A 20337-nucleotide genomic window follows, 5' to 3' on the forward strand; every position below is an offset into this window, starting at 1 on the left:
GAGCAGGAACTCCCAGCAATATGACTATCCCGTAACCCTAGGTGAAATGTTCATATTTTTGGCTCTGGTTCTGTTGATGGGTGTAGTACAAAAAAATCAAATTCCTGCATACTGGACCACTGACCCAATGACCAGCACACCTTTCTTTGGTAAGGTAATGGGTCGTAATCAATTCCAGCAAACTCAGCCACCTCCACTTTTATGATGCAGACGACCCTGCTAATGCCAATAACACAGATAAAATGAGGGGAATTAGGTTTCTCATTGATCACCTACAGGAAATGTTCCACTCGTCATTTTATCCTTACAAAGACCTCGTCACAGACGAGAGTCTTGTATGGTGGAGAGGCAATATTTCCTTTCGCCAGTACTTACCCAGCAAGAGACACCGTTTTGAGTTCAAGATCATTGTTATGTGTGACTGTAAGACTGGTTATGTGCAAGACATAGTCTTGTACACCAGCGCACAGACAGACATAATAAAAGATCGTAGTATTGGACTCTCAGGGGCTGTGGTGAAAACAATGATAGAGGAGTACCTTCATCGAGGTCATGTACTGTACATGGACAACTGGTACACTAGCCCTCTTCTCGCTCGGTTCCTCCACCAACATGACACCGGAGTCTGTAGTACAGTAAAGAGAAACTGTCTCCATATGGTCAAGGTTGGGAGAAAACTTGACAAGAACGATGTGGTTTTCTTCCAGGCAAATAACATCCTTGCCACCCTGTGGAACCACAATAGGGAAGTATGCCTCCTGTCGACTGTACACCACCCTCTGATGCACCACACAGACTCCGTGGATCACCGCAGCGAGAGAGGCACCATGTCTGGAAACCGGAGTCGGTACTGGACTACAACATCAACATGAGGCAAGTGGATCAGTCTGACTCCATGATTTCCAGTGTGGAGTGTGCCAGGACCACGATGAAGTGGTATAAAAAGCTCTTCCTCCACTTGCTTGGTATCATGGTCTTCAAAGCACACTACCTCAATGCCATGACAACGGGAATCTCTGAGACTTTTGAGAGGTTTGTGAGGGAGCTGTCTCGTGAACTTATCACCAGGTATGCACAGGACAGGGCCCCACACTGCACCTGCACCCCCAGTGCCGCCCAGCCTCCCCTACGCCCCTCAAGACGCCACTACCCGAGCAGCATCCCTCCTCAACCAAACTGTCCTAGACCCCAGAGCCACTGCCATTTTATCCAAAATTAGTTGGGATTGGGGGGAGTCAGTGGTGGAAAAGTGGTTGGGACGGGCGGGTTAAGATGGCGATTTTAGGCCAAGTTCCGTTCCATAGCACTTCTTCGTGACTAGCGCCACATTCCAGTGTTGATCTGTTGTTGTTCTGTATGAGACAGATAGACTGCAATTTAGCGATTTAGACAATGATAAAAACAATGTAGTCTTTATATTTCCGCTAACTTCAGACGGCTTCATTCAGGCAACATAGGCCAGTAATCTTGTCATGGAAGGAAGCTTCCTAGCATCTCTTCCTTAGCTATTTATTTTTGGATATAGATTGTTAACATCCTTTTTGTACTCCATTTGTGCAGAGTATGGCAATGTCAGAAAGATTTATATAGCAAAATAGGACAGTAAAATGTAATAACAAAGATAAATCAATTTTAAAAACCGTGTTAGGGAGCTTCGTGAACCAACGAGAATACGTGCCAGAGCATCCTAGCAGTGAAAAAAAAAAATCAAGTCAAGGATGTCACTGTGATGACAGTAGATACACTAGTAATTAATGCCGGTAAATTCCTATCGTTGGTTACATCTCATCCGAGGGAGCTTAACCTCTCATACAGCTTGAGTACTCTGTCGCGGTTGCGTGTATTTCATGTCTTTGAGATAGAAGAGAGTCTCCTTGGTTACTAGTCAAACTTATCTTCCATTTTGACTACATTATCCATTGAGCTGAAAGAGATTAGGGGTCTTCGTCAGATGAAATTAAACAGGCTATAGTAAAAATTTCAGAGATACCCTACACAGTTTGAAGGCTACAATCTCTGCAACGTTTTCATTGCGATGGGAGGACTTGGATATTTCATGCTGGTAATATCCTGGTTATTATATTTGCCAGAGAGAAATTCCTGTACATAGAGGAAGAACTCGCATTGTCCACTAAATTATACGGAAGTTGCCATCTCGGCCAGTCAGTCCAGCCTCAAGAATGTGGATTAAGTTGATGTAGCCTTGCCCTCATACAGACGCACCTATACCGTACTCATTTTGTTCTAACTTGGCCTGAAACTGCCATCTCTTCATCTTGAATGCGGAGTTATCGTAATGGATTAAAACTAGAATATGGCGCTAGTCACGAAGAAATGCTATACAAAGGATGTAAAACCATAACACTGTTTTCTTCTGCCACTGAGCTGTAACGCTAGAGTAAGGCTAAAATACGGTTCTAGTCAGGAAGAAGTGGTATGGAAATGTAGAGTCTTCATCTTGAATGCTGAGCTGTAATAATAGGTTTACTAGAATATGGTGCTACTCACGAAGTGGTCTGGATAGGATGTAGAGCCATAGCACTGTCTCTTTCTGCCACTGAGCTACGAGAAGTAAGCTAAAAAAAGACGAAAATCAAGGCCAAGTTAAGGTGAAAGGGATATAGTCTGTTTATCTAGGCCAGCTCCACACATCTAAATATAAAGCAATGCCAAGTCCTAGCAGCGAAAGAGTTAATAAGACCGAGTTTACCCTTTGTTCCCAGGGACTAACCTATGCAGGACGAAATAATATGCCGGCAGCCACATTCAAATTCCAAGTGTGTGATATTGTTCGGGTAAGAGTTGGTTGGCCGTGGGATGGTATTAGCTAAGTATTTTTTTAAGTGTTCCGTTGCGATTTCTTGTCTTGTTTTATTGTTACCTTTACCTTGTTACCGACATTGTCTCAGTAACTGATATACCATAACGCCAACCCTCTGAATCTAATTACTCCCCTTTATATCATATGTATCCGTTACAACTTGATTTATTTTGCTGGCTTCTGGGAAGATTTTTAGCAATGGAGAGGTTAGACGGTGCCAAAATACTAACCTCCCACGTGCGAGAAATCCTTTGATATGAAGTCATTTTTCAGGAGTAGCAAAGCTAGACAAAAAGAGAGCAGTAGGCCTATTCCACAGAGGTTGGTGAGGATCATTTGAGTCGTTTAGTATGAGAAGCCTGTAAGACGAACAAAATTACTGAGAGAAGTGACTAAAACACATCATACTGAAGACGTATTTAATTTTATCTTCGATTATTTCACTTTAAGAAATTATCTACCCATTAGTTTGAAGATGAAACAAGCTAATGGCCAATAGGTCAGTGGAGAAAAATGGGAGATATTCATTCTTCAGTGGTGTATCTAAGGCTGATGATGGTGATGGTGATGGTAATGTCAGCCTGTAGAATAATACCCCATCCTTTAATGGCGATTATTGATCGATTTCGTAGGGTAAAAAGAAGACAATTTTATTTTATAATTTAATCATATATACGGATCATGCTGCTCCTGCAACAGTCACAAGAAAACGCCACCTAGGTTCCTATTTAATTTTACTGGCATATATATTTACAGAGTTGTGTGGTAGATATACATGAATTCCAGCTATGGTGTGATGCAAGTGCTATTTATAACACTGCCTATTCAAACTTCATAAGTCATTCTTATTTAATGAAGATTATTTTTTTACATCCACCCTCCAATCATTCTCTGCTCCATCAGTAGCGTAGGGACCCGGGGCTAGGCGACTCTCGAAATGAAAGGGGACAGTGACCAGCCTCACTCTTCCGTGAGTTGCACAGTGAGCAATAAACCCCTCAACCTCTCTTCGGATATAAAACCCTTGTGGGCACCATCCAGTTGGAATGTCTTAACCCAGTAGATCACCAGGTGTCACTGGGTTATATAGGTACCACCCAACTTAATCAACGGTTTCCTGGGTTACAGCAAACTATTTGACTTGTGACTCACTGTAGAGTTACTTAGAGGCAGCACTAGATCGAGTGAGTGGATGATGGGAACAGCTAAACTATACACGTTCAAGCCACAGTAAACGGGTCCGGAGGGGCAAAGGAACGCCACTTAAATATGAGATGCCAAGGGAAAGCTTTATGTACAGGTTAAACTCTGCATTGTGAAGCTACAAACTTTCTGACTATACTCCTTTCACCTTAACTTGGCTTAGATTTTCGTCCTTTGGCGTCTTTCTTCTCGTAGCTCCAAGGAGGAGAAAGACAATGTTACGGCTCTACAACCATCATATCCATAGCACTTCCTCTTGACTAGCATCGTCTTCAAGTGGTCATATATTATTACAACTCAGGATTCAAGACGGAGATGTGTCAATTTTAGGCCAAGTTAGAGTAAAAGAAGTATAATGATATTTGGATACTCAGCAGCAGTTGTTAACATCTTCAGTCCGATGGAGTATTGTAAAAATTTATTCTTGCTAGAATCACACTAATTTATTCAACTTAGGAAAGACCTCTGAGAGGCAAGGTGTTATGGAAAGCTGCATCTAAGACTTTTAGTTTGAAAGTGTCTCCATAGCAAAATACAGCTATAAGAATGGAAAGAAACTAGCCGTTAAGGGTCTGGATGGCTTAAATAGTCGTACATTAACTGCAAGATACGAATAAACAGATGAATGTGTTATAACACTGGATTCTACAGACATAATCCTAAAGTCTGATAGTAAGGAGGTGCAGCGGACGGCCATGGAGCGCCAAACTTGGAGCAGGTGTGGAGACAAAAGTGTGGTATACCCATTTATTTTTTTTTCTTTTCTGTCACAGTGTAATCCAGTTTTCATACATTTATTTAACCATCCATACTGAAGCTGATGTTATTGTTTCACGTTACTTGCATATTTACAGACATTTAAGAGGTATTCATGCATTAACTGTAGGATACGAAAGGACAGGTTCATGTACTGATTATACCACTGTGTCCCGAAAACGTACGATTCCATATTCTGTAAGTAAGGAGGAACAGGAGAAGAGGACGGACATGTAGCGACGAATTGGTATACCGGGTTGGTAGGCTGGTATAAGTGGGTATTTTCAAGGGGTGATTTGTCCCCTAGAATCCGTGCACTGTTTTGCCACCTCCTGACCCACCTCCTAACCGTGGTGGCGGTAGTGCCTGTCTGCTCCGCTATGGCACGCAATGACAGCCCACGCGCCCACAGCCAAGTGTACATTCTGCGTTCTGCCAGTCCGGTTTTCTTGAAGCTTCGCCGCTGCTTCATGTTATAGTCTGTTGCAAAAAATAGACAAATAAATAAAGTCGAACAGAAGTGAAAAATTTTGAAAGCTATAATTTTTATTTGTTTAAAAAAATAATATTGTTCGTGTAGTACAGTTTTCGTTCTGCCAACCCGGTTGTCTTGAAGCTCCGGTGCTGCTTCATGTTTTAGTCTGGTGCGAAAAAAAAGAACAAAAACAGTGTCCAATTCGAACATAATAGAAGACTAGAATACTACAGTTTTTGTTATTTTTTTTTTTAAATACGTCTTTTCGTACTGTACATCGTTCGTGCTGCTCCTTGTTTTTGGTCTAAAAAAAAAAAAAACGAAAAGATGAAATTCGAACAGAACGGAAAATAGTTTTGCTTATGGGAATATTTTTTTTCTTCTCTCAGCCAATTATGCTGCGCATTTCATTGTGCCAACCTAGTTTTCTTGAGGCTTCGTCGCTGCTTCATATTTTTATTACGTTGCGGAAAAAAAACAAAAAAAAAACAAGGTACAGTGAAATTCGAACAGAATGGAAAAACTTGGAGATTATAATTTTTGCTCAAGGGGAAGATACTGCAATTTCACTCTTTCTTGCTTCCCCTTTCTTTGTTTTCTGAACCATACGATACCCCATCATTAGATGGGGAGGGGAAAAAAGAGGCTGAGAGATGGCTATGACAACTAAAGGCCTGTAAACCTTGTCCCTTGCAAGGAAATAAAAAAAAATCAAGATCCATTCCAATCGTTGCAGGACACGTTGCATAAAAAAGTTAGAGGTCATGATCAGCTGGAAGATCGACCAAAGAAGCTAGTTCCAAAAGCTTATCTAGGAAGACCAAGGCCTATATTCTCGTTGGGTATGGAAGCTCTCTATCACCTTTTCCTAAACGATGTAATTTGCTCATTACACCTTACTATCCCGTTCTGTTTTAAATATCCTTCAAACATCGCCATCCTCTGCATACATAACGTACAACAGGATAGCAACCACAATATCCCCGCAAAAAATTGCTAAGGAAGGGATGCTAGTGAGGCTTCTTACCCGACCAGAATACGGGCCTAAGAGTACTGACTGACTATTCCAACAGGCGGACAGGGAAGGAGTACTTTCATCCATACATAATACTGTGTTTTTTGTAGTTTTGAAAATCCGAGTAACTAGGGGCGTGTAATCAAATGGTATGCTGTATACAGCCTTCATTGACCCCGTCACTACTAGAGCTCTGTCTTGTTCGATAAAATCGTCTGGAAATAGCGAGAATAAACAAAAGACGTCTTCGGACTGAAGGGCTCAACTAATATCGTGCAGTGGATAGGCATTAACCCATATTTCAGTGTTTGCCTCAGCCAAATAAATCGTATGACGGTAGCCAGTAATATCTAAGCGACTGCTGACGAGGAGCCTACGCGTGGTGGCACTGTGCACCCTGAGTGGAGCAGCTGTGGCGTCCACACAGAACCCAAGCCTCGTCACATTTTCTTACACCTCCCTGTGCGAAAAAATTCATGTCTGAACCTGGTGAGGCGATGCCTACCACAAGGGGGCTCTGGATCCCTACATAGTACTGCACTGTGCCCATAAGTCGGCCTCTTGGAAGCAGGTTGCTTACAGTACATGTTGTCTAGGAGTATGCTCGGCCAGACAGACCGGGATAAAACAAAAATAACAATAGAAACAGCAAAACAAGAAAAACAACAAAAACAATAAGAACAAACAGTAAAATAAACAAAAACAATGAAAATAACAAAAACAATAAAAACTAAACAGTAGCAACCAAAAAATATATATACAACAAAAACAATATAAACAGGAACAGCAACGGCCTAACTGACATTCAGCTCTAAAAAGAGTTAAGCTAAAAGAGTTAAGCTAAATTTTGCTCTTACCTCGGATTGCCACCACCGGCAGGGTAGGGCTGGAGGCACAGGGTCCTCCCGGTCGCCATCAAGCGACTGTGCCGGCAGCGACTGTTGCTATTTCCGAGAATGCTCGTCGGCGAAGAGGTGACGGTGCGGCCTTATTCTTTACCAACATCCGCGGCCTTACCACAAATTTAAACTCAGTTCATTTTTTCCTTCAGTCCATATCCCCTTTGGCCCTTTTCAATCGCCAGGTCCGGACGATATATATGCAAAAATTATAAAAGAAACCAAAGAAGAATTATGTCACCCACTTTTAACGTTATTTAATGACTCTTTAAGTTCAGGAGAAGTTCCAGAGGCGTGGAAAACCGCAAACGTAGTGCCCATCTTTAAAAAGGGTGATAAATCAGCTGCGTCGAATTATCGTCCGATAAGTCTAACGTCAATAGTAGGAAAAATGTTAGAGTCAATTTTGGTAAATAAGATTAGAGAACACTTAGAAAAATTTAATCTTATAAACGAAAGTCAGCACGGATTCAGGCAAGGACGATCCTGCCTCACAAATTTGTTGTCATTCTACTCGGAGGTCTATGAGGCAGTAGATAGCGATAAAGCTTACGATGTTATTTATCTGGACTTTAGTAAAGCTTTTGATAGGGTCCCACACGAAAGGTTAGTTAGAAAGGTTCGAGCACACGGTATAGACGGCGATATCTTAAAATGGATAGAATCCTGGCTGAAAGGACGAAAGCAGAGAGTATTAATAAATGGAACTAAGTCGGACTGGGGATTAGTAACTAGCGGTGTACCACAGGGTTCAGTACTCGGTCCCTTATTATTTATCATATATATAAATGATCTAGACTTAGGAGTCAATAGCAGCATCAGCAAATTTGCCGACGATACAAAAATAGGGCGTATCATTAACTCGACTGACGATTGCCATAACTTACAGAAAGACCTCGATACATTGTCCAAATGGTCTAAAACTTGGCAAATGGAATTTAACGTTGAAAAATGTAAAGTACTTAACGTAGGCAAGACCATTGGAGATACTAAATACAGCTTAGATAACAAAGAAATTAGCAAATCGGAATGCGAGAGAGATCTAGGAGTTATGATTAGTAACGACCTTAAACCTAGGCAACAGTGTATTAATGCGAGAAATAAAGCAAATAGGGTCCTAGGATTTATTTCGAGAAGCGTGAGCAATAGATCATCTAAAGTAATACTAAAACTTTATCTAGCATTAGTAAGGCCACATTTAGACTACGCAGTACAATTCTGGTGTCCTTACTATAGAATGGATATTAATTCGTTAGAAAATGTACAGAGAAGAATGACTAAAATGATACATGACGTCCGGAACCTGTCATATGAAGACAGACTGAAAAGACTAAGTCTGCATTCGCTAGAGAGGCGTAGAGTAAGGGGAGACTTAATTGAGGTGTTTAAGTGGATGAATGGTATAAATAAGGGAGATATTAGCAAGGTACTTAAAGTGAGCATACAGGATAGAACTAGAAATAATGGTTTCAAACTAGAAAAATTCCGTTTCAGTAAGGAAATCGGTAGAAATTGGTTTGGTAATAGAGTAGCAGACGAATGGAATAAGCTACCTAGTAAAGTAGTTGCTGCCTCTTCCATTGAGAGTTTCAAGCATAGGCTAGATAAGCATATGACAAATAAGGGGTGGATATAGAATAAAGAAAATCTTATAACCAATACTAATTCAAAAAATTTTTCTTTTCAGCTTACACTATGATAGTCTCTATTCTCCTTTCACACTTTCCTGTAAAATGTCCACGCCAGTTTTTCTATACGGCGTGGTGTTCTTTCTGACTTTTTCCTGCTGGCTTCGGCTGGAGGGTTTGGAGGGCGGGGGAGAGCCTTCTTCTTTGCTGTCCTTATCTCATTCTAGTAGTTCAGTTACTCTTCTAGGAGCTGCCTAGCATGGGCCAACCGGCCTACTGCAGTTATCCTCTCTTCTTATGTTCTTATGTTCTTATGTTTTCCTCACAGAACCACAAATATCACCCTCTACCGATATATCTCCATTTTGTTTTCCCGGTTACCATCTCCTTACAAACTTTCGAAACAAGGGCGGCACCTGTTGTTATATCAAATCCCAATATGCAGTTGATACTATTTTAAACTTCACTTCATCCAGTTTTGATTACTCATTATATAAATTAAATTGCCAAAACATTACCAAATATATCTCTGTAGTTTATCGTTCCCCCAGTGCTTCTTCGGAACCCAGTGTATTTGATTCCATATCCACTCAGTTGAGTAACCTTGACCTTGGCCTTGGCAATGAAATTACCTTTTTGGGTGATTTTAACATACACAATGTTGAATGGTTATTGCATTCTGCCCGGACTGACGACGCTGGTCTAGAATGCAATCTGTTTGCGGAATCGTTTAATCTCACCCAGTTGGTAAAGCAACTAACCAGAATACCTGATAATCCTGACCATAATGCCCATCTCTTGGACTTATTCTTGACAAATAATCCAGATCAATACAGGATAGAGGTACTGTCACCACTTGGATCCTCTGACCACAATCTCATCAAAGCCTCATTAGTTAACCCTCCTACATCTCCCCATTCCGAACCTGTCAGGGTGACCCGATGGCACTTTGACAGTGCAGACTGGGATGGATTTAGAAATTATCTTGCTGATGTTCCATGGCAGTCTTTCTTCTCTAGTGATCCCAATTCTACCCAGTCCCACATTTGCGACTTAATACTATCTGGCATGGATTTACTCATACCAAGTCAACAATTCACTAAAAGATCAAACTCTCCAAAATGGTTTGATGGCAATTGTGCCAGAGCAACAGCCCAAAAGTCATAAGCATATAACTCTTACTTAAAATCAAAAACATCTGAATCACTCTCCCAATTTAAAATTGCTAGAAATCATGCAAAAGCTGTATTAAATCTATCTAAATCAAACTTTCTTCAAAAGCAAGCATCAAAACTACTTAACAACCCTAATGACAATATAATATTCTGGTCAACTCTTGATTCTTTCAATAATAACTTTAACAAGTCATCTTCCATTCCCCCACTAAAATCTTCAGATGGCAATATTACAAATGACCCACGTGGGAAAGCAGATATCTTTGCTAGTACCTTTGCAAGAAACTCTACCATAGATGATACCAGCCAGAATGTCTCAGTACTGGAACTTGATTCTCCCGAAATTGCCCCACTTAAAATACAGACGAGATTCGTAAAATCCATCCTAGATAATATACCTACCAACAAAGCTCCAGACCCAGATGGAATTCCGCCAATTGTTTTGAAAAAGTGTTCCCCAGAACTTGCCTCTGTCCTAGCTAAATTATTCAGACTATGCATACGTACTTCTTTATTCCCAAATTCATGGAAAGAAACCAATATCCACCCAGTTCCGAAGAAAGGAAGTTCGTCTGACCCCTCCAATTACAGACCAATATCTGTCACATCTTCTCTTGGTAAGGTATTTGAAACTTTAATTAATAAGCATATTGTTAAACATCTTGAATCCAACAACTTAATTAGTGATATACAATACGGTTTTCGCCACGAAAGATCCACCATTGACATACTCAATCTCTTAACTCATACCATCCATCAATCAATTGATCTTTTTGGAGAAACTCATGCAGTAGCTCTTGATATCTCTAAAGCTTTCGACAGAGTATGGCACCGTTCCCTGCTGTCCAAACTCCCTTGCTATGGACTAACGTCTTTTGTTCCTTTGATTTCTTCTTATCTTAGTGACAGGAAAATAAGAGTAAAAGTAGATGATGTATATTCGAATTTCCACTCAATTAACGCCGGCGTGCCGCAGGGATCAGTTCTGGCGCCAACCCTATTTCTGGTTCATATTAATGATCTCTTATCTGTCATTCACAATCCCATTCACTCATATGCAGATGACTCAACACTACATAGTTCATTCACACTCAGACATCCATTTACAAAGTCTAATATCTCTACCTCTCAACTCAGTACAGCCATCTCCATAAATCAAGATCTATCTACAATCAGTGAATGGGGACAAAACAACCTTGTCTCTTTTAATGCTAGTAAAACTAAATATATACAGTTTACTAATAGACAGATATTACCAGATTCGTACTTTACCTTCAGTGCTACTAATAAAACCCACACTTGTAGACGAAGAATATAATTACCAAACAGTTTCGGTGGACACTGCCACCATCTTCAGTGGTCAAGATAGTGAGAGGGAATGACATATTGACTATACAAGAGTTCCTTTTTATGCGTGTGTGTGTGTGTGGAAGGGGGGGTAAAGGTGGGGTGGGGTAGATTGTAAGCGGGGATAAACCCCAGGGGGGACATTACCGAGTAGGTCAGATGTAATTCCTATCTGACCCTACCTGTGTCTTAGCAGGAAGGGACATTTCCACTAGGGACCTCATTATTGGATCTAGCTTGTACATACCTTCACTAAGGTTGAAATTCTCGTATTTCTGGATACACATGGCTTCAATAATCTTTCGTTTCCGAAAGTCATGACTTCTATACAATAGATGGCTACCTTGCCAGTCAATTCTGTGGTTGGCTTCACAAACATGGTTAAATATTGCATTATTTAAATTACATGTTCTTATGGCATACTTGTGTTCCTTAATCCGTGTTTCCAAACTACGACCTGTTTCTCCTATGTAAACTAGTTCAGAATCTTTGCAAGGAATTTTATATATGCCTGCTTCTGAATATGTTGTACATTTGTTCTTTACTAACATTGCTCTGATGGTGGAGGTATACCTAAATGCTATATTTACCTCACTACTGTAACCTATTAACTTTAACATATTCAAGTCTGCAACATAAGGCAAAGTGAGGAAACGTTTCTTTTCTGTGGTGGGTTCTTTAGGTACGTAGTAAGATCGCCTAGCGCGGAGGTATGCTTGTTTAATGAACCATTTGGGATACCTTAAGTTTTGGAAGATTTCCCAAATGAGATTGTTTTCTTCTTGTATATGTTCTGGACTGCATATTCTAAGGGCTCTAAGGAACATTGATGAGATAACAGACAATTTTGTGGCAGAATGATGATACGAAAAATAATGAATGAACAAGTGACAACTGGTTGGTTTCCTATACACCTTAAAGCTAAGTGAATGATTTTGCTTCATCACCAGCACATCAAGAAAGGGAAGAACACCCGTTCTCCCACTCAACTTTAAATTTAATGGAGGAGCAAGATTATTTAGGTGTGTGAAAAACTCGTTAAAATTATCAAGTGCTGAAGGCCAAAATGAAAATATGTCATCAACATAACGAAACCAAATGAGTTGAGGGGGAGAAACTCGTGGCAGTAGTTCCGTTTCATAATACTCCATATATAAATTGCTTAAAATGGGTGAAAATGGAGAACCCATACCCATACCAAAACGTTGCATGTAGAAGTTGTTGTTAAATGAAAAAGCATTCGAAGTCACACATAATTTTACAAGTTCTATGAAACTGTCAGCTGGCATACCTAAGTCAATATCACATTCTGGCAATTTGTTAGCTAGAAATTCCAAAACATCATTAATGGGAACTTTCGTAAACAATGAATCAACATCGAAGCTAACCATTTTACCGGAGAAAAAGTCAAGTGATTTAATTTTCTCTATAAAATCCGAAGAGTTCTTTACGTGTGCTGGGGATACTGTACCTACTACAGGGGCTAATTTATTGGCAAGAAACTGAGATAACTTATACGTAAAACACTCACACTGTGAAATTATGGGACGCAGTGGAATATTAGCTTTATGGGTCTTTGGTAATCCGTATATATATGGTAATTTAGGGTTGATCTGAATGAACTTATTGATATCTACATTAGGCACATTTTTCAACACTTCTTTCAGCATTTAACAAGAAAGTGAAAGAAGTGTTGAAAAATGTGCCTAATGTAGATATCAATAAGTTCATTCAGATCAACCCTAAATTACCATATATATACGGATTACCAAAGACCCATAAAGCTAATATTCCACTGCGTCCCATAATTTCACAGTGTGAGTGTTTTACGTATAAGTTATCTCAGTTTCTTGCCAATAAATTAGCCCCTGTAGTAGGTACAGTATCCCCAGCACACGTAAAGAACTCTTCGGATTTTATAGAGAAAATTAAATCACTTGACTTTTTCTCCGGTAAAATGGTTAGCTTCGATGTTGATTCATTGTTTACGAAAGTTCCCATTAATGATGTTTTGGAATTTCTAGCTAACAAATTGCCAGAATGTGATATTGACTTAGGTATGCCAGCTGACAGTTTCATAGAACTTGTAAAATTATGTGTGACTTCGAATGCTTTTTCATTTAACAACAACTTCTACATGCAACGTTTTGGTATGGGTATGGGTTCTCCATTGTCACCCATTTTAAGCAATTTATATATGGAGTATTATGAAACGGAACTACTGCCACGAGTTTCTCCCCCTCAACTCATTTGGTTTCGTTATGTTGATGACATATTTTCATTTTGGCCTTCAGCACTTGATAATTTTAACGAGTTTTTCACACACCTAAATAATCTTGCTCCCTCCATTAAATTTAAAGTTGAGTGGGAGAACGGGGGTGTTCTTCCCTTTCTTGATGTGCTGGTGATGAAGCAAAATCATTCACTTAGCTTTAAGGTGTATAGGAAACCAACCAGTTGTCACTTGTTCATTCATTATTTTTCGTATCATCATTCTGCCACAAAATTGTCTGTTATCTCATCAATGTTCCTTAGAGCCCTTAGAATATGCAGTCCAGAACATATACAAGAAGAAAACAATCTCATTTGGGAAATCTTCCAAAACTTAAGGTATCCCAAATGGTTCATTAAACAAGCATACCTCCGCGCTAGGCGATCTTACTACGTACCTAAAGAACCCACCACAGAAAAGAAACGTTTCCTCACTTTGCCTTATGTTGCAGACTTGAATATGTTAAAGTTAATAGGTTACAGTAGTGAGGTAAATATAGCATTTAGGTATACCTCCACCATCAGAGCAATGATAGTAAAGAACAAATGTACAACATATTCAGAAGCAGGCATAATTATATAAAATTCCTTGCAAAGATTGTGAACTAGTTTACATAGGAGAAACAGGTCGTAGTTTGGAAACACGGATTAAGGAACACAAGTATGCCATAAGAACATGTAATTTAAATAATGCAATATTTAACCATGTTTGTGAAGCCAACCACAGAATTGACTGGCAAGGCAGCCATCTATTGTATAGAAGTCATGACTTTCGGAAACGAAAGATTATTGAAGCCATGTGTATCCAGAAATACGAGAATTTCAACCTTAGTGAAGGTATGTACAAGCTAGATCCAATAATGAGGTCCCTAGTGGAAATGTCCCTTCCTGCTAAGACACAGGTAGGGTCAGATAGGAATTACACCTGACCTACCCGGTAATGTCCCCCCTGGGGTTTATCCCCGCTTACAATCTACCCCCCCCCCCTTTACCCCCCCTTCCACACACACACACACGCATAAAAAGGAACTCTTGTATAGTCAATATGTCATTCCCTCTCACTATCTTGACCACTGAAGATGGTGGCAGTGTCCACCGAAACTGTTTGGTAATTATATTCTTCGTCTACAAGTGTGGGTTTTATTCACCGTCTTTGATTATCACGCAAGAGTGATTCATCCAGCCAGTGCTACTAATATTCCCATCTCCAAAAATATTGAAATTCTTGGTGTCTCACTTAACAGTGCCCTCAGTTGGACCTCTCATGTCAGATCACTTGCTAAAACCGCCTCAAGGAAACTTGGATTATTGTACAGAGTCCGTAACTTCTTCGCCGATGAACAGTTAGCTATAATTTATAAGAGTCATGTGCGCTCTCAGCTTGAATATTGCTCACCCTTGTGGAATGGTTGTGGAGAGGTTGCATTAAGACAACTAGACAAAATTCAGAATAAAGCTGTTAGAATCATTAACAACCCTGCCATTACATATAAACTACCCTCCATGCAAGTAAGAAGGAATATTGCCTCCCTTGCATTATTTTACAGATATTTTTTTGGCAAATGCTCAGACGAAGTTGCGTCCATGGTGCCACCTCTCCATGCCTTCTCTCGTGCTACACGGGCATCTGGTAGCGCTCATGACTGGAATGTCACTCAACCATATTGCAGAACTTCTGCCTATCAGAATTCTTCCATTCCCCGAACTGCATCTCTCTGGAACTCGCTTCCCCAGAGTTGTTTTCCTCCAAATTTCAACCTACAACTGTTCAAGTCTAACTGTTACAGATATTTTATGAACAGAGGACACCAGTAATCTGGTGTATGGATTATTTTTTTTTCCCCATTTGTTTTTCCTTCCTCCGTTCTGTTATTTAAAAAAAAAAAAAAAATCAGTCACCATACGAGTAGAAACACTCCTGAGCTGCAGAAAGTCATCTGGCTGTGGGAAGATTGAACTTATATAGACATCGTTGTAGTGAATGAATCATAACTAAACATTTTCAATATGACTGCGGGTATATACGAAACTTTTCACTTTTTTCCCCCTTTCGAGAACATGCATCCAATTACTACACCAATGAATGAGAATATTTTTTCTTCGCTTTTATATGTTCAGAAAACTTTAGAGATTCCGAAAACCAGATGAAGAAATTAACGCCTTAAAAAACTATAATCCTTAAACCTTAAATTGGCCCAGATTTTTGTTCAGTTGTACCTAATTCCAAGAGGTATAATGGGAGAATAAGACAATACTATGTCTCAACATCCTTTACATTACACTTCTTCATGACTGGCATCATATTCTATGTTAATTTCTTCCTACAGCTCAGCACTCAAGAGGGGAAAGGGGTATTTTAGGCCAAGATAAAATAAATAGAATATAATAATAAGCAGAAATGTTGATGCACTACAATGATATACTTTTTTTGCTTTGTGCCTAAAATTGTAGGCTATCATGAATACGGAGATGTAACAATAAACTTACACCAGAATATAATGCTAGTCAAGAAGAAGTGCATCGAAAAGCATACAGAGCATTGGCATTGTCTTTTTGGGCCACTGAGCCAAGTGAAATAAGCTTCTAAAGGACGAAACTATAGGCCAAGTTAAAGAAAGCGGTTCAGAAATAATACCTGGACATACTGTAATATAACCAATTTGATCTGATCTGAGAAAAGACAAGCCTAAGGATTTTGTAAGCTGACAGCTGATTGGTTGTCCGGATGCGTTCATTATTAACGACGCAATTTAAAATTATATTTATTATATGGGTTTCAACAGCCGTTTGATGAAAAGATTGCCCAAATATTATAAACAGTTACCTGCGTAGATTAATTCAAAAAAGTGTTCCTGCTAAGTTTATCAGATGGTCTAAATACGTGTGAAATTCTGAAAAGACCAACAACCCCTCCACCAAGCTTGATCCAACTCGGATGATAGCTGTTTAAGTACACACACACACACACACACACACACACACACACACACACACACACACACACACACACACACACACACACACAAGTAAATGAATTACCCCTCTCTCCCTTCACAAGGGGCGACTTATTAAAGACTTTATAGAATCAATTAATTGCGGGGAATATGAAACTGACGAGGATGTGTAAGGAAAGTAAATATTGGACAAAAGAATGCCTTATCAGTCCTTCACTGGGGGGGGGGAGTGTACCTTGACCTGGTGGCTGGGCTGGCAATGCCACCTACCCTGAAGGCCTGCCTACCTTTGTAAGGTTCGTCATTTGTCGGCCTCGTGGACCAAGCACCCCCTACATCACTGACAGAGGAAGCCTGCTGGTAATGTTGCTCATCCCTGCCCATCCCCCATCTATACTCAGTTTTTTTTTAATGAGGCGAAGATGCACTTGACAGGTTAGTGATGATTGGCTGAATGCAACATGTCCAAATAACATTTACCAACCCAAATTTCCCCCTCAGATATTGTTGTCAATTAATAATCCTAATGAGTAAAGAGAGTATGAAGTAATGTTGCTTTCAGCCAGTCATCACCAACCTGTCAAGTGCAACTTCGCCTCGATAAAAAAAACTGAATATAGGCAGTGTTTTTGCCTCTCCACGTGATTCCTCTGCATAGCGCCCCATCATTCTGGGAAACGGGAGTCCTGGAGGTTGAGCAATGCAGCACGATGAGCTCTGCAGCTAGCAACACACCTCTTTGATCCCCTATTCTGGCTAGACAGCCGACCTGATTGGGCACGACCACGTCAATCGGCCGGTCACTTGTTGGCAAGGGTCAAGTGGGCATTGGGGGGCCTGGTGGCTCCCATCGTCCTAGAATCACTCTTGCATAGGGCCTCTGGTGGATATCTGCATATACTTTATTGTTACACTTGGGTTTGCAAGTGTTCTTATCCCTGACATTTTGCCTTCCCATGTTGGCTCCGTGGTGGATGAGAGGGCAGGGGAGTGAGGATTTGTTTGTCTTTAAGTCTGTTTTCTCTCCAAGGATTGGTTCTTGTGTGGCTGGTGATCAGGATCACAAGATGACACCTCCTGGTAACACTGTTGACATCCTTAGTTTTGTCCTTGTTGTAACCCTATTGCTTTTCCATGTCACTGGGGACTGTCGTTCTTCTCTTCAACGTCCTGCGTGGCGTTCCCGCCAGGTTGGTGCTCAATTACAGTCACTTGCAGTTCTGTCTGATACTCTTTTCATATGTGAAATAACTAATGTTGAAATCTGCCGAGGGTGGGTCGACATCTTTGACCTTCACCTGGCAATTGTTTCTGCTTGTGGCCATGAACGTATAATCACATCTCAGGGGGATGGTAGCATCGTTATTGAGGTGTCCTCCACAGAAGACAGATCCAGTCTACAGGCTCACACTTCCGTGTTTGGTAACAGTTTTACTGTAACAGTTTTACTTGTATTCCTCATGGTGCCTTAACCAGTGCAGAGGTTTAGTTTTTTCTGCATGACTTGGTGCGATACCCAGAGACATGACTGTTTATGGAATTGCAGACTTCTGGTGTGGTGACTGTTGAGCACCTGCAGAAGATAATAGATGGCATTCTGACTCCACCTCCGACCTTATTCCTGACCTTTGACAAGTTGACACTGTCTGCTTCTGAGAAATTCACTTGGCTCTCACTTCCATATGAAGCTCTATGTGTCGACCCCAAAATGTTGTTTCCACTGACAAGGGTATGGATAGTCACTTTAGCTTCCAAGCACAGGCTAGCCTTCTTTGCATCTTGATCTTCTGTGGTGGCTCAAGCCATACTGGTGACTGTCCAGACTCCCTTACATGTGCTTACTGTGCGGGTGCTCATGCTGTAACTTCGTGACTCTTCTCTACTGCCTGAAGAAGGAGATTTTGTTGATTGGTATCCATGAGGTTTTGTTTCCTGAAGCAACGAGGAGAGACCAAACTTGCTTCTTCCAGCCCGGGGTTACTTATATTTCGGTCCTCTTTGGTACTCCTGTGCATCGTCCTGTGTCTCAGAAGCTCCCTTGGTCTATCCTATTGCCCACATCTTTGTCTGATGTATTACAGGATGCTTTTCCCAGGTTGGTACAGCTTGTGAAACTGGTGTTCACCCACCCTCTTCTCCGAATGTTTCTACCTCCACTTCTGTGGCAGAGGAGTTGCCCACTTTTGTGATCATGGCAGATGTCCACACTGATGTGTCTCTTTGTTCTGCCATGTCCAGCCTCCTCACAGTCCATATGTACGTAGCACGTATCACTATGGTTCTTCAGACTCCTCTAAGCCTGAAGACCTCCCACCCAAAGTCTGAAATGTGGAACCTCGTGTGAACCTCTCTTCTCTTCCCCTTATCTTGGAGTTTCTGGAGTCAAGCCACGTACAGGCCTATATTGGAGTTGTGCCAGTGATTCAGCACCCACTAGGAGAGGGTGCTGCATGGATTGCTGGTGCTTCAGTTCTGCTGCATAGGATCTCATCTTCACTGAGTTCTGGTCCTGTATAGTCTGCCACTTCTGAGGCATCTGATGGTGGCTGCCCTACTACACGCAGGGCAGAAGAGGGATACCGTAAAATTTTCTTCCTTGTCCTGACGTTTGCCTTCGAGTGGTAAGCAAAATGTGCAGATTCCTGGTACTAGGCTGTCTCTCTCTGAGGGCCTTCCTAACCAGCAATCCAAATTGTTCACTTGTCAAGGGCCGTACAATCCCACACCTTATCTTGATCCTCCCTCCACTATGGGCTCTATTAGTTGGTGAAATTGTCGGGGATTATGTGCCAGGTGGGAGAAATTCAATAATCTTTTTGCACAATTTTTGCCTCTATGCATGCACATTCAGGAAAGCATGGTTGGTAATGCTGTTCCTTCCAGTTCTTCCGATTACCATGCCTTTTACTCTTATACTACTCGTATTCCAGGTCAAGGTTGCCATGGAGATACTGCTATCTTCCTCCGTCATGATGGTCGATTTGCTCATCTGGACCTTTCCACTCGCCTGCAAACTGTTGCTGCTCAGGTTTTTCCACATTGTCGATATACATTGTGTAGTGTTTATCTTCCTCGTAGTAATACTGTCGAAAGGGTGGATGTGGAAAACTTTCTTCATAGCCTTCCTTCCCCTTTCCTTTAATGGGCGATTTTTTTTTTTTTATGTGTCCGACACTGGGCATAGGCTTCACAGCCTGCTATCAAGGCCCAGCAGTCCTCCTACATACCATACACCCCTACATGTCACCACTTCGGCGCTAACACCCACCGTCCATATTGAATACATGCTAGGGCTGTCTCATACAGGACTGGTGTATTGGTATTAGCGGGGGTATTTTTACGACATGTCGGTGGGTCTTCTGGTAGATCAGTAAAGCCTGATTTAATGAAATTCAAATCCTTAAACTGTTCCCAGCCCCAGCCGGGATTCGAACCTGAGTCCGTTAGGACTGCAGGCCATCTCTCTACCGATTGAGCCACCGCCTCCCCCAATTGATTGGTCGACACCTACTGTGGAGTGACTGTGACGGCAATCCTTGGGGTGCTCTGCTGGCTTTCTTAGTGGAGGATGAGGAGTTGGGTGTTTTGAATAGCAATGACATTATGTACATCCTTAGTCAGACTGGCACTTTTACTGTTACTGATTTTACCTTTGCAGAGCTGATGCTGTTTTAGATTTAATTTGAGTGTGTTGCCAGGCTGGTATGGCAGCAACCATTTCCCATTGCTTTAAACTGCTACTAAAGGTGGACCTCAACCTCATCCTCCTTGCTAGTGCCTGGATAGGGCAGAC

Source organism: Coenobita brevimanus, chromosome 50 (assembly GCF_032717465.1).
Source record: "Coenobita brevimanus isolate Jiangsu-jjx chromosome 50, ASM3271746v2, whole genome shotgun sequence".
NCBI lineage: Eukaryota > Metazoa > Arthropoda > Malacostraca > Decapoda > Coenobitidae > Coenobita > Coenobita brevimanus.